This window comes from Acinonyx jubatus, chromosome X (assembly GCF_027475565.1).
Source record: "Acinonyx jubatus isolate Ajub_Pintada_27869175 chromosome X, VMU_Ajub_asm_v1.0, whole genome shotgun sequence".
NCBI lineage: Eukaryota > Metazoa > Chordata > Mammalia > Carnivora > Felidae > Acinonyx > Acinonyx jubatus.
The window spans coordinates 101,951,179-101,968,254 of NC_069389.1; positions in this window are offsets into that span (position 1 = coordinate 101,951,179).

Consider the following 17,076-nt stretch of genomic DNA (forward strand, 5'->3'; position numbering starts at 1 on the left):
TAAGAAAGTGAAGTAATACAACAAATGTAAAGATACTATCTAGAAAATACCAATGGGTGTAGCCATCAGCACATGTACCTGACTGGAAACAAATATATAATAAGCCTATTCAATTTTAATGAGAATCAGTGCCAAAGAAACCATGAAAAATTGTTTGTGGCCTCAGAGTAATCTAGCTTATTTTAACTGAAAATTGTCTCAAATTTGGTCTGAATCTTGTAGAGTACAGTAAAACAAAATGATTGCCCCTCTTCTCATGAACTTCATGTCTATTAATGATACTTAAATTTTATATAAATAATATTAAATATAGTTTAATATGATTTGTTAACTATAAAATATATTTAATGCATATTTAATATATATTTCACATAGGATGAAAATATGAAAAGAATAAAAAAAGAATCCAAGTAAATTCCAAAACTTCTGATCCATGATGATTTATTAAAAATTCTGAATGCTTAATAGGTCTATTGATAGTAATAGTATTGCAAGCAGACAAAAATTTGGAGGTCTTATTTGCTAATAACCTGACAAATGACTACAGAAGAAAGCATACAAGAAAAAATCTTTGTGAACTGGAGTTAGAGATTTCTTTGATATGACACAGAGGTCATGAATCATAATAGAATATAAATGATAAATTGGATATCATCAATATTAAAAGTTTCTGCTCTTTGAAAGACTTTAGGAAATGACAAGAGAATTCATAGGCTGGAAAAATTATTTACAACACACATATGTGAGGTAAGTCTTGTATCCATTATATGAAAATAATTCTCATAGTCAATAACAAAGAATCAAACAGCACAACAAATTGTGAATGAGATTTGAACAATTTATCAAAGCAAATATGCGGATGTCAAATAAACACATATAAAAATGATCAATGTGATTTGTCAGTGGGGAAATGCAAATTAAAACCCCAATAAGATATCACTACATACCAACTGGAATGATTAAAGATAAAAACTCCTAACATTGTAAAGTGTTGATAAAGGTGCAGAACAACTGTAATTCTCATATATCAGTGAAAGGAATGCAAAAGTGTACAACTACTTTAGAAACTTTTTGGCAGTCTTTCATAATGTAAAAGATACATAAAGCATATGACCCAACAATTCTACCCCAATTAGTATTAAGTGAAATAAAAACATATGTCTATACAAAGAGTTGTGTGAAAATGTTTCTAACAGCTTTATTCATTAAGTCAAAAACTGGAAACAACCACAAAGTACATCAATTGGTAAAGAATAACATATTGTGGTATATTCATACAATGGGATACTACTCAGAAATTGAAAGGGATGAACTACAATATGAGTGAATCTCAAATGCATTATGGTAAATGAAAGAGGTCAACTCAAAAATTCCATACTACATGATTCTATTTATATGACATTTGGGAAAAGGTGAAACTATAGGGGCCATACATAAACAGTCAGTTATTGTCAAGAGTGGAGGTGACAAATGAGGATTTACTGCAAATGGGATATTTTTTAGGATGATAAAAATGTTTCATATCAGTATTACAGTAGTTAGATGTTTATCAAAACTTATCATACCTAAAAAGGGAAATTGTTTTACCAAATATCATATAAACCTGTCTTGAAAAATAGTCGAAGTAAATTCAAGTTATTTAGATCTATGATAAGTCATTAAAATAATTTCTGAACCTTGATTGCCCTCTTATTGTGGATATTTAAAGTGTTACAATTGACCAGAAAACATAGAGCCTTGCCCACTATTGATCTGACAAAGGACTAGAGAGGAATACTTTGCATATATAAGATATGGGTTGAAAATTATACTAACTCCACAGTACATCAGGTCTCCTTCCCTCCCTCCTTTCCTATCTTCCATGTTTCATTCACTTTGCAAATATTTACTGGATGCCTACCATTTGTCAAGCATTCTTTTAAACTCTAGGAATATAGCAGCAGGAAAAAAGATAAATTCTTGCTCTCATGTTGCATATATTATAGGAAAATTATACTTAATAAGATATCTATGAATGACTGTTACATTAATATACTTCTGGTGCAATTTTTAAAATCTCAATTTTTATATCTGAAACAAAACTACACATTTCCATAGAAGAAAGAACATATAAATAATCATACCCAATAACTCCATGTTGCTCATCATACTTCAGAATTATATTTATTTTTTATTAAATATAAAAGACATTTTCATGCAAAGCTTAGGTGGTGCATACTTATTTGATGACCCTTTGTGCTTATCTCTTGCAATATATTTGAAAAATTCTAGGCAGTTTGCTTCTATTATGCATCAGAGTAGACATTAACGGAGGTAGTCGTAAGTAAGCAAGTGTCATTCCTAATGAAAACATTATTGCTTTTGCCTTCTGTCTTCATTTCAAGATGATTTTTCTTTAAAAGCCTTTCTACATCCAATTGAGAAACATTATTTACTTTCATTTTCTTTTGTTGAAATTTAGTTCCCACAAAAGTGAAAAAGTGAAATAACCTAAAACAGGTAGAATGGAAATGAAGTACCTTATAGTTAATATATATACATCAACTTTACTCTGCCCTTTGCAAGTAGAATTTTTAAAGGATTACTAAAATAAAGGACATCACTCTGTAACTTAGCTAAGTGAAATGTGCATTTCTTCCATTTGTGCAAGCAGGTACATTAGAACAATAGGGAAGACTATGGTATGAGAACAGAAAGAGATTCTTATCAAAGAAAAAATCAATTTCAAATTTCCACTGAAATATTCAAGAAGACATGAAAGATCGAAAGGCATAACGAAAAATAGTTAACAGCCTGTTGCCATAATTGGAACTTCCAGTACTTATAATGCTAATGACAAAGGTTATGGAAATACTTGATGGCTTATCTATGAAATATGACATAATTTTAAAAAGTCAAGAAACTCATTTTGTTTTAATTTTCTACAAATGCCACCTGTATCCAGGTGTAGGATATCCAGATATCCAGGGTATGTATCAATCAGATAATTGGACAACCATTCCTTTGTAATAGTGATTATTGCCTGAATTCTATCATATCATATCATATCTATCTATCTATCTATCTATCTATCTATCTATCATCTATCATCAATATCTGTCTTTCTATCCATTTATCTATCTAATCAATCTGTCCATCCATCCATCCATTCATTTGGTAAACTTTAATCACCAGAAAACTTTGGAGGCTCATTGGAAAGATATATGCTCTTGGAACAGCAACCCCCAAAAGTATAACAAGTCCTAAAAAGTAAAATGGAAACAGAAGAGGTTGTGTGGAGTATGCAGATCAAGACTGGTTTGTATTCAAGAACAAATTAGAGAAAAATTATTTAAATTCTTACTTGGATTCATTTTTATTCATTATTAACATACTTTAGTAGGTATTAAATTATAACATAAGGTTGATCTATTTTTGTCTACTTCTGCATCTTGTGTACTAAGAACAATGCCTGGCATAGTGAGATGCTCAATCAGTATCAAATGGCTGATTGAAGAAATGTTTCTATATACAGACAGTCCCTGATATAAATGATTCAGTTTACAATTTTGTGACTTTATGATGGTGTGAAAGCAATACACATTCAGTAGAAATAGTACTTCCAGTTTTGAATTTTAATATTTTTCTGGGGTAGCAATACATTGTATAGTACTTTCTTGTGATGCTGGGTAGATAGCAAGCTGCAACTGCCAGTAAGCCATAAGATCACGAGGGTAAGCAACCCATATACTTAAAACTGTTCCATACCCATGCAACCATTCTGTTTTTTACTTTCACTACAGTATTCAGTAAATTACATGAGCTATTCAACACTTTCTTATAAAATAGGCTTTGCATTAGATGATTTTTTCCAAACTATAGGCTAATGTAAGTGTTCTGAGAACTTTTAAAGGAGGCTAGGCTAAGTTATGGTGCTAGGTAGGTTAGGTGTATTCAATGCATTTGACTTATGAAATTTTCAACTTAGCATGGGCTTATCATAATGTAACTCCAATGTAAATCAAGGAAGATATATACTGCTACACTAAAATTCAAATAAAATCTGCATCTATAGTTTGTCTCTGCCTTTTACTGGAATCCAATTTTCTTCAGAAGGATGAAATCTTAGCTGTCTTTAAATGCCAAAGGACACAAGACGGTACCTGGCGCATAAATGAATGTGATAAAGAGTATGGAGTAAATAACAGTTATTTCAACTTATACTTGTACCATTTTTCCAATTAAAAAATTAAATAATAATTTCCAGTAATTGACAATAATCTTTGTCTCCTTATTATGTCTAATTGAATTGCTTTTATTATCTAATTTAAACTTTAAAACATCAAATGAATCAGACAATATTATTACCACCATTTTACAGATGGGACTCTAAATTAGTTTAATATACCTAATATATAAATTCCATGAGGTAAGAACATTTTTCTCTTTATTCACCATTGTATCACGATAGCTTAGAAACCTGCTTTATTACTATAAACACCCAATATTTGTTGAATGAATTATATTAGACAATTTAAGCTATGGGCCTTGAGTTTAGTAAAGAAAATGATATTGGAATTGCGTATTTGGAAATAACCAGTATAGAGGTTACTTGAAGCTTTTCTTTTTCTTAATATATTCAATATATATTTAATTGAGTCCTTAGCTCCATGTTTGTCAATGATCCTGGGGACATAGAAGTGAAGAACACTGATATTGTCCCTGCCTTTAAGTGGCGTACAGTGTAGTGGGAGTAGATAAGATGACCAGTAGAATGTGTATGGTGAAATAAGAGAAGGCTGATACCTAAATAATTGAAAGACTCCCAACAGTAAGTGGAAAACATGGATTTCCTTATGCCAAGAGCCAAAGGGAAAGAGAATTACAAAAATAATGGTGAAAGCAACATTGCCAAAAGCTACAGATATTTCAAATAAAAACTAAAAAAATTACAATTATTTATAATTAAGTCATAAATAGTCTCTGAGACATTGATTTCAGTGGCAATATGAGAACCAGATTTCCATAAACTCTATAATTCAAGATGGTTATGGTAGGAATCTTCAGTATTGAATGAGGGAATTTTGAATGAATAAATAAATGATTGCATTTATAGGCAGTATCACCTTATCTGTCTAGCTTTACCTTTAATTACACATAATATGAAACGTAAAGTTTTCAAAGTACTAGAATGTTTTTCATCTGTGCCTTTGTACATGCTGTCCTAACCACATGAAATGACAGTTTCACCTTTTTAAATCCAGAGCCTACCCCCTTTTCCATAACCCAATTCATTTAATTTCTTCTTCGTTAAAACTTCTTATAGTTCAAAATTGCCCTCCCATGTTTGGTTTCCTATATAACACTTAGAGGCTATGTTAAACATTCTCATACTTGATCAAGTGTCTGTTCCTATCTATATTTTCTCTTCAACAAGATGGATAACTTTTAGAAGACTGGACACCATTAAACACATAGCAATTATGTGCTCAATGCAAATATAACTTGATTTGGAAACATTTAATAAACTTGACTTTAACATTAGATAAATTTAAATGTGAAACTAATTATTTGTTAATCACTTAGAAACATTGACTTATGTTCTTATTTTTTTCCCTTCCCCAACTTTGACATAAATGCTTTTTCCTACCTCTTAGAAGGATTCGCTTGTGGACCAATAAAAAAGAAATTACAATATAGTGTGGATGATTGAATCACTTGATAAATATGCCTAGTTGTGTAAATGAAATTGATTTAGTCAGTGTTGCAAATGTTCAATTTGTGTTTTGCTGAAAACTGAATGTGGTGTTAATTGTTGACGTATTTTGGATTGGGTGGTCTTGCCTATATTAACATGTGGTTATGCAGAGATGTAAGAATCTGAAATGCTGAATAGAAAATAATAATCATTTCTTGGTATTCCTTGTTTTGTAAAGTTAGCCAATTGAATATTTTTTCATTATTATCAATAAATACATTTAGGGTTTCTAAATTTCCATTATTCAGAGTTTAACATAAGTCTTAGCAGGAGACAATGACATGAACATTAAGACATTTCAACAGCTAGTGCTTAAAAGCATCCTATTTAGAGTTTGTTATATTTCATTTTTCCCACATAACTTTATTAATCCATGACTTTTGGAGTCAGCCTGGATTATCTGCTAGCTGGTGTCTATGAGTTTACCAGAGCTTGAGATGAGTAGGGAGCAGGTAAATTAGGCACAAAGGAGATAGCTTTCCAAATAGAACAGGATATAACAGCTGAGTTCTTTTATTAGTTTCATACTCTCTCTCTATTACTCTCTACTACTGAGATCCAACTACCCTTTCTTCCCAGCACTTTGAGTCTTATGTCCCTTTATTTCTGTCTTTTCCCCTTTCTTAATTATATTTCCTGCTTCCCTCTCCCCAAGAAACAAATGGGGAGGGCTATGAACAACTTGATTTATTTATATTTTTCTATGCTAACCATTAAGCTATATTCATGCATGTTTCCACGTGTGTGTGTACATGCACAATAAGAATCACTTTTATTGTGTCCTTAACATGTGTGAGGCACAAGAAGAAAAGATTTCACCCGGAGTCTCATGTCATATTCCCAAAAAAATTATTCAGTGGATTCTAGGACCACTTCCATTTTCCAAGTGAGGTTAAGTGTCCTGCCTGTAGTCACACAGCTAATAATGGACAGAGTCACAACTCTAAAGTAGTAGGGATGGTTTGGGGGATTAAACAGAACTAAATCCACACCTAGGTAACTCCAAACCCATTCCCTTAACAAATGTGCTATATTGTTTTGTGTAATTTGGTGATTTGACTAGGCTGTCATTTATTTCTTTATTTCTTATTTTTTTAAGTTTTTATGTAAATTCCAGTAAGTTGACATAGTGTAATATTAATTTCAGGTGTACAATATGATGATTCAATATTTCCATATAACACTTGGTACTCATCACAAGTGCACTCCTTAATCCCCATCACCTATTAAACCCATTTCTTCACTTACATCCCCTCTGTTAACTATCAATTTGTTCTCTATAGTTAAGGGTCTCTTTCTTGGTTTGCCTCTCTCTCTCTTTTTTTCCCTTTGCACCAGGCTGCCATTTAGCTTTTCATCCAGATGGTTGACAAAAATTTGGGACAGTGTAGGCCTATGCCTCACTATTAGCTAATTTTCTTAAGTGTGATTAAATGCTCTGGAGCATCAGGATTCTAAACTTTGTCAACTTATAAATACCCTATATCCCTGTGCTGCACTGAGATCTTACCCAGTACACACATGGTAAGAACAAAAGCAGACTAGCTGAGACTCCAGATTTGGCAGAGACTATGATCCACCCCTAGGATATTGACACTGATGAATCTTGATTGGTGCAGATTATGTTTTCACCATAAACTAGAGTTGCCATACTGACTTGTTGGCCCATAAACTGATTCTGCCTCAGGTCCAGATTTACTGAGCAGCTATGAGCTGACCCAGATAGCAGCATTAGTCTGTCTTGCTATTTGTTTAAAGTCATTGTTATTTAAAGCAATAAAAATAACACTTATTAAGTATTTATTGTGTACCATACACTCTGATAAGTGCCCCCCTTTGATTATCTCCTTTAGTGTACCCAATTATCCTAAGAGCCAAATGCCTTTATTATTCATATTTTATAGCTGAAGAAAGCAAGCTAGTAAACTGGGAATCTGAGATTAAACACAAGACTAATTCCAAAACCTATTTTTTTTATCCACTGTGCATATTATCTTTAACTTAACCATTTGAAGACATTCTTATTTTCCTTTGACAGTTGTACCAAGAAAAGGATGTTATCCCTCAGGATAGTAGTTTCCCTCCTGGTTTGTGAGATCATCAATACCTTTGGCATTTTTCTAGAAGTTCGCATTTCTTTTCTAGATGGAAAGAAACATAAGCCCTGGCCAGTAGTAATCCTCTCTTAAAACTGTCACCAGGGATGGTGAGATTTACTCTTATAGAATTGTGCAATCTTTTTCTGTCATTGTCTTTAGCATTCTTGTTTCTTTATCTGAGTGATGCCCAGAACTGGGCATGTCTTTCAGAAATACAACAAATAATTAGTCAATAATTAATTAAATTTGTTTAGCTTGCTGATAGTCTTAGACTTAATACTGACTACAAACATCACTGAGCAAAGTCCCACTGGTAGAATCTTTATTCATGATATTAATACAGAGAACTTACTGATAGTAGAATTTTCAGGGAACTAGTAATTCCTTGGAATATTTTTTTTTCTTACTGGAATACTATCTTTAATTGTATAATGGAATTTTTTTATTCAAGTATAATTAGCACACAGTGTTACTTTCAGGTGTACAATATAATGATTCATTAGTTATATACATTACACAGTGCTCACCATGATAAGTGCATTCCTCCTTAATCCCCTTCGCTGATCCCTCCATACTGCTCCCCTCTGGCAACAACCAGTTTGTGCACCATAGTTAAGAGTCTCTTGGGGCGCCTGGGTGGCGCAGTTGGTTAAGCATCCGACTTCAGCCAGGTCACGATCTCACGGTCCGTGAGTTCGAGCCCCGCGTCAGGCTCTGGGCTGATGGCTCAGAGCCTGGAGCCTGTTTCCGATTCTGTGTCTCCCTCTCTCTGCCCCTCCCCCGTTCATGCTCTGTCTCTCTCTGTCCCAAAAATAAATAAACGTTGAAAAAAAAAAAAGAGTCTCTTAGTTGTCCCTTTTTTTCTTTGTTTTTTCATTTGTTTTGTTTCTTAAATTTCACATATGAGTGAAATCATATGGTATTTGTCTTTGATTTCACTTAGCATTATGCCCTCTAGATCCATCCATGTTGTTGCAAATGGCAATATTTCATTTTTAATGGGTGAATGGACATGTATGAATGGACACATGGCTGCTTCCAACTTGGCTATTTTAAATAATGCTGCAATAAACATAGTGGTGCATGTATATTTTCAAATTAGAGATTTTGTTTTCTTTAGGTAAATACCCAGTAGTGGAATTATTAGATCATAAGGTAATTCTACTTTTAATTATTTTAGGAACCTCCATACTGTTTTCCACAGTGGCTGCACTAGTTTGCAATCCCACCAACAGTGCACAAGGGTTCCTTTTTCTTCACATTCTTTACAATACTTGTTGTTTCTTGTGTTTTTGAATTTAGTCATTCTGACAGGTGTGAGGTGATATCTCACTGTCATTTTGATTTACAATTCCTGATGATTTGAAGTGTTTTGGAGGTCTTGGAATATTTTAAAATGGTAAATTATTTCCTTTTTTAAATAGTGTCATCAGGAAAACTTATACCTAGGAAATATTTATTTTTTACCAATATGCATCAAAATTGTTTTAAAATGTTATATAAAGTTTTTAGAAAACTGGTAATTTATGCTAGAACAAATAATCCTAAAATTTGTATAGGACTACAAAAGACCCTGAAAAGCCAATGCAATCTTGAAAAAGAATAAAACTGGAAGTATCACAATCCCAGATTTCAAGTTATACTACAAAGCTCTATCAAACAAATAATCAAAACAGTATGGTCTGGCACAAAAGTGAACACATAAATCAATGGAACAGAATAGAGAGCCAGAAATAAACCCATTATTATATAGTCAACTAATCTTTGGCAAAGGAGGAAACAATATACAATGGGAAAAATTCTCTTCAACAAATGTTGCTGGGAAACTGGACAGCTGCATGAAAAAGAATGAAACTGGACCACTTTCTTACACTGTACAAAAAAAAAAAAAACTCAAAATGGATTAAGAGACTAAATATCAGACCTGAAACGATAAAAATCCTAGAAGATAACACAGGCAGTAATTTCTCTGACATTGGCCATAGCAACTATTTTCTAGATATGTCTCTTGAGGCAAGGGAAATAAAAACAAAAATAAAGTATTGAGTCTACATCAAAATAAAAAAAAAAAAACAAAAACTTCTGGGAGCACATGGATGGATCAGTGGGTTAAACATCTGACTTCAGCTCAGGTCATGATCTCACGGTTTGTGGGTTTGAACCCCATGTCGGGTTCTGTGCTGACAGCTTGGAGACTGGAGCCTGCTTTGAATTCTGCGTCTTCCTCTCTCTCTACCCCTCCCCCACTCATTGTCTCTCTCTCTCTCTCTCTCTCTCTCTCTCTCTCTCAAAAATAAATAAACTTAAAAAAATAAAATTAAGAAAAAAGCTTCTGCACAGTAAGGAAAACTATCAACAAAACTAAAAGACAATCTACTGAAAGGAAGAAGACATTTGCCAATGACATATCCCATAAAGGGTTAATATTCAAAATATATAAAGAACTTATAAAGCTCAACACCAAAAAAACAAAACAATGGTTTTGGGCAGAAGACATGAACAGACATTCCTGCAAAGAAGACATACAGATGGCTAATTGACACATAAAAAGATATTCAACATCACTCATCATTAGAGGAGTGCAAATCAAAACCACCATGAGGTATCACCTTGCACCTGTCAGATTGACTAAAATAAAAAACACAAGAAACAAGTGTTGGCAAAAATGTGGAGAAAAAGAAACCCTCATGCACTCTTGGTGGGAATGCAAATAAGTGCACCCATTGTGGAAAACAGTATGGAGGTTTCTCAAAGAATTAAAAATAGAACTATCCTATGACCCAGTAATTGCACTACTGGGTATTTACCTTAAGTTTATGAAAACACTAATTCAAAAGGATATATGCACCTCTATGTTTATTGCAGCATTATTTACCATAGCCAAAGTATGGAAGTTGCCCAAGTTTCAACTGATTGATGAATGGGTAAAGAAGAGGTGTTGCATACACACAAACGCAAACACACACACACAGACACACACACACACACACACACACACAAACACACACGATGGAATATTACTAAGCCATTAAAAAGAATGAAATCCTGGGCACCTGGGTGGCTCAGTCTGTTAAGTGTCTGAGTCTTGGTTTTGGCTCAGTCATGATCTCACAGTTCGTGGGTTCAAGCCCCACATCGGGCTCTGCTCTGATGGCACAGAGCTTGCATGGGATTCTCTCTCTGCCTCTTCCCTGTTCTCTCCCTCTCTCTCTCTCCAAAATAAATAAGTAAATATTTTTAAAAGGAATGAAATCTTGCTATGTGCTACAACTTGGATGGATCTAGAGAGTATAATGCTGAGTGAAATAATTCGGTCAAAGACAAATACCATATGATTTCACTCATCTGTGGAATTCAAGAAACAAAACAAATGAACAAAGGAAAAACACACACAAACCAAGAAACAAACTCTTGTTTTTTTTTTTACTCTTAACTATAGAAAACTGATAGTTACCAGAGGGGAAGTAGTGGGGGACTTAATAAGTGAAGGAGATTAAGAGTACATTTATTATGATGAGAACTGAGTAATGTATAGAATTGTTGAATCACTATATGGTACACTTGAAACTAATATAACACTATATGTCAACTATACTGGAATTAAAATTAAAGGAAGAGAAAAAAACCGGTAGTTCATGGAAACATGCAGCATATGCACTAACAACTCTCTTCAAGGAGGAAATGTATAGTTTAGATATGAGCATTCAGTATTGGTAAGACCTAATATTTCCAGTGGAAATGATCTCCATTAGACAAATATGACTAAAAAGTGTGCTTGAAATATGATATTATTTACAATTATCAGCAGTGACAATAAACAATCTTGGAAGTACAAAGAGCTTCAAAAAACATTTTCTTGATTTCTTTTGGAATGTGGCAAGGCACAGTCCCAGTGATTAAGAGGAAAAACCCTCAATAAGAGCTATAATAGCTGTATTTTATTGACTGCTTACTAGATGCCTCCCTTTTGAGTCTGATATATTATTTAATTCTCACGCAAAAGCTGTTTGATAGGCAAAATTGTGTTCATTTTTTTCAGATAAAAACCATCATGGCTTAGAAAAAAAAACTAAGTTGCTTGGTAATACACATTCAATGTGTTTTGGATTCAGGTTTCAAATGCAAATCTGTCAATATTTAAGAACTTAAGCACTTCACTTTACTTCCTTTCTATCTAAAGTCATCTCCAGATTCCTTCTACCTACTTTATACTGCAGTCATATTTCTATCTTTTCCTCTCTTGCCTTCAGGACTTTGTATGTACTTTTTATTCCCCTAACTATTGACTGAAAGAATAAAAACTACTTGTGGCAGAGGTTATATGGGGACTATATTTTCTGTGGAAAACCTTCTCTGATTTCTCTTAAAGTGTTGGCTACCGTGTTAGTGCTGTCACAGAATATTGTCAATTATTTCTTATCACACTGTGAAGATTATTTTTTGTTTGTTCTTTTCTGGATTGTAAACTCCTTAGATAGAAGTGCAATATTCAAGTTGCTTACTCTTGTATTTCCACGTCCTAACAGTTTCTAAAACATAGTAGAAACTTAAAATATTAACTGAATGATGGGGCTCCTGCGTGGCTCAGGTCGTGGTTTCGTTGTTCGTGAGTTCGAACCCCTCATCAGGCTCTCTGCTGTCAGTGGAGAGCCCACTTCACATCCTCTGTCTTCCTCTCTCTCTGCTCCTCCCCTGCTTGTACTCTCTCTCTCTCTCTCTCAAAAATAAATAAGCATTTGTAAAAATTATTAACTGAGGGAGATAGCTATATAAAATTTGGTCATTCTTATTGATAGTTTGCACTTGTTTATGGCTTTCCTTTAAATACTATAGTATATCTGAGCATTTGCATGTGTGCTATCTTTTTGGATGGTAAGTTCCATCCAAATGAGGTCACTGATCTTATCATTTATATTTTTTACATCCTATCTGCAGAACTGGTGCAAAGTTTTGCATGTAAATGTGTTCAACAACTATTGTTGAGCAAACTGATGCTGGAAACGTTGAAGAGAAATTATACATATGTTAAAATTAATGTTTCGTGTAGATTCTTAAATTAATTTAGCATAAAATAGGAGGTTGCTCTGTTTCCAAATGCGATTTTAAAAATGGGTATGTTGAGGCATTAAAGAGCATGAATTAGCAATTGGAAAAACTAACAGTACAGTTTAAAGGAAAAGCACTCAACATTAAAGTTCTTGGATATCAAGAAATGTGTGTTTAGCTCCAAATATAACTAGATATTAACCTGAAGAAGTCATTTCTCTTTTCTATCCTATTTTAATCTGATAACCAGAAGTATGTTTGTAGACAAAAAGTTTTCAGGATTTTCCAGCAGCAAATGGAAGTACATCTTCATAGGATCTAATACGTTTCATAAACGTTTTTGGATATAGATACTCTTAAATATGTATACTCTTCATTTGAAAATATAGTTCCTTTGATGAAGAGTTTTAATTTTTCAATTGGTCAAAAGATCAATTGGTAAAAAGATCTCAGCTTGTAGATTCAGTATATAAACACCAGTCCCTGTTGTAGGGAAATATGAAATGTGGAGGAAGAAGTTCATGAATGAAATGGAAATACACCCTCTTTTCTTATTCAGTAGCCAAAGTCAAATAGTTATGACTAGACTATTCAATCCTGGATTCTCCAAAGAAATCTGACCCATTTCAGGCCACTGTTTTTAAATCACATTGAGACAGGAGAGAAAGGGAGACAGAAGAGAGAGAGAGAAGGCTTCAACAAGTTGAATATATATTTTTCACCCAAAGAATATGCCTCAACATTTAGTACAGAACTTTTTCCCCAAGTGCATTCAATCTCTCTCTCTCTCTCTCTCTCTCTCTCTCTCTCGATATATATATATATATATATATATATATATGAAAAGCTGCTTGCTTTACAAAGGTGCATTGCCTAAAGAGTTAAAGTATACTGGCATTCATAATTAAATTATTTTTCCATTGATCATTTTTATTGCTTTATTTCACATTTTATCCTATTATCTATAGGACACAGTAATGAAGCTCCACTGCTTTATTGCATTATTTGGTAAACAATGTAACAAGCTAGAGAACTAGAGCAATAAAATTAAGGTGATCTAGCAATAAATCAATTCCCTGGATTTTAATTATGGAAAGGTATGTTCTAAAGACTTTAAACCAGGACTCTCTAATATGGGTCTGGGGTATCACAGATTTAGGTATACCACTGTGAAATGCAAATCATCTAAAATATCTAGTTGATTTTGATTATGCATTATTTTTTTAAAGGGAGAGAATACCTATAAACTATATTTTTTCTCATGAATGAGGATCTCTGACAAGTATAGTCCCTGACACTTATAAAACTGCAAATACATGGTTCTGGATGAATGACTTCAAATAGGTGGTAATTTTCTTTAAAAAAAAAAAAAAGAGATTTATTTATTTATTTATTTTTGAGAGAGGGAGAGCACACATGCACAAGTGGGGAGGAGGCAGAAAGAAGGAGAGACAGAATCCCAAGCAGGCCTGCGCCATCTGCACCAAGCCTGATAACGGGCCCAAACTCACCACCCTTAGATCATGACCTGAGCTGATGCCTAACTGACAGCCACCCATGCGTCCCTGTAGCAACTTTTCAAGTAAATCTTTAAAGCAACCAATGTAGTTCTTGAACACTCAAATGTACTTTTAGAGTTATTTCCCAGAATATTGTCTGTAGACAAAATGTAAAATCTAAGCAGATTATTATGAGAGTGAAAATGCTCAATAATTAAAATGGGATTTGAACATATTAAATACTGGGGAGCATGGGAGCAGCTTACTCTTTGAAAAATAGTCAAAGACATTAAAAATTATCTTGTTATGCTAGTTATATAAATTCTACTTCCATTAAGTAATTTAACCTATATTCATGAAAATAAGCTTTGTGTTCATCTGATCATTCAACTTAAACTACTCTATAATGTTTAACTTCACTTAAATTTTACTAATAATTATAATGTACACATAGGTATTCTGAATGGATGACATACTATGAATTTATCAATTACCAAAAATATATACCAAATATAAATAGATAAAAATTTATGTATTTTATAAATATATTATAGCCAGATAACTGATTACTGGGAAACCTAGGTACAGAAGTTGATTCAGAGAGTAAGTGTAAGGATATGGCTAGAGTTGTAATCTAATAAGAAATGTTATTTGTTCTTTTTCTTATCAAAAACTCAAAATAGTTTCACAAGTGACTGAAGGTCTCAAAGTTACAGACTCCTAAGATTCATTACTTATTTATCTGAGTCTTAAAAAATCATATTTTAATGTCCTTAAAGTTTTGCTTAATTTTACACCCTCACTGGAAAAATTGGTTTTATTCACTGGATACAGATACAGTATGGGCCCCAAGATTGAGTTATATCAATTGGTCCCCTTTAAAGATAATTTTACTTTAAGGTTTACCTTTATGACACTTTTGTTACAAGTATTACATTGTATGTATTTACACATTTATTTTTCAGACTAACCATTTTGTGTGTATAGATTTTTTTCCTAATAGTATTTTTGTGTAAAAAATCATTGTAGTACATCTATATGCTACTTGATGCATAAACACTGACATTCTATAGGATCATGTAGTATATTCACAGAGTTGAGCTATCATTACCACTACCAAGTTAGAACATTTTCACAACTGCTAAGAGGAACCACTCACCGATTACCAATCACTATTATTTTTCTCTAATTCTCCCACCCCCTAGGAGACCACCTATTTATTGTATGTTTCTATAGATTTACATATACTTACATGTGATAAAAATGGTATTATATACTATGTGATATTTTGTGACTGGCTTCTTTCACTTAGCATTATGTTTTCAAGGTTTATCCATGTTGTAGCATATATCTGTACTTCATTTATTTTTATTATTGAGTAATATTCTATGGAAAGACTACATTGTATTACCCATTATCAGTCAATGGACATTTAGGTTGTTTTGCATGTTTTGCATATGTTTTTGTTTCTCTTAGGCATATATGTCCCTGGAAGTGGAACCGCTGAATCATATATTAAGTGTATAACATTTCCAGGAACTACCCAACCAGACTGTTTTACAAAGTGCTTAGAATACTTTACATTTCCACTAGCATTGTATGAAGGTTCCATTCCTCCCTAACACTTGTCTTTTTCAACATAGCCATCCTAGTATGTATGAAGTAGTATGTGTATTTTATTAGCATTTACCTACTGAATAATGACATTGAGCATTTTTTACACTTATTAGCCATTGGCATTGCCCCTTTGGTCATTTTGTAGTTGGGTTATTTGCCTATTAATATAATCTTCTGAATATCTTTTATATAATGTGAATATAAGTCCATTATTACATATGTGATTTGCAAAATTTTTGTTCATTTTGTGGAAATGTGCTCATTTCATATTCTTGATGATGCCCTCTGAAGCAAAGAATATTTTGATTTTGATAAGTCCAATTTACTTTTTTTACTTTGTTACTAGTGCTTCCGGTGTCATATTTAAAGATTCATTGCCCAAACCAAGGTCATGCAAATTTTCACATTTCCTCCAAGAATTCATATTTTTAGCTCTTACATTTAGGACATTGATTAATTGTGAATTAATTATTGTATATGGTATGAAATAGCTTTTCATCTGTATTCTTTTGCAGATAAATATATAGTTGTCCCATCACTGTATGTTACAAATTTTACAAAATGTTACAATTTTTCCCAATCAAATTATCTTGACATCGTTCTTTAAAATGAATTGACCATATTCAGTTATGCAGGATAAATAGGTTCTTGTGATCTACTATACAGCTTAGTGGTTAGAGCTAACAATATAGTACCGTGCACTTAAAATTTGCGTAGGGTAGATCTTATGTTTACTTACCACACACTCATATATAGATAACAATAATAGTAATAATATTACTAATAGTAATAGGATGAAACTTTAGGAGACATAGATATATCTATGACCTTGATGATGGAAATTTGATGAATACCCAAACTCATCAAGTAGTATACATCAAATATGTATGACTTTTTACATGTCAATCATATGTCAGTAACATTATTTCAAACAAAGAAACTAAAATAATTACCATAGATACATGGATTTATTTCTGGACTCTCAATTTCATTCCAGGTATCTATATATCTATCCATATTCTATGAAAGAATCTTAGAATTACACTGTCTTGTTTTGTAGTTAAGTTTTAAAATTGGG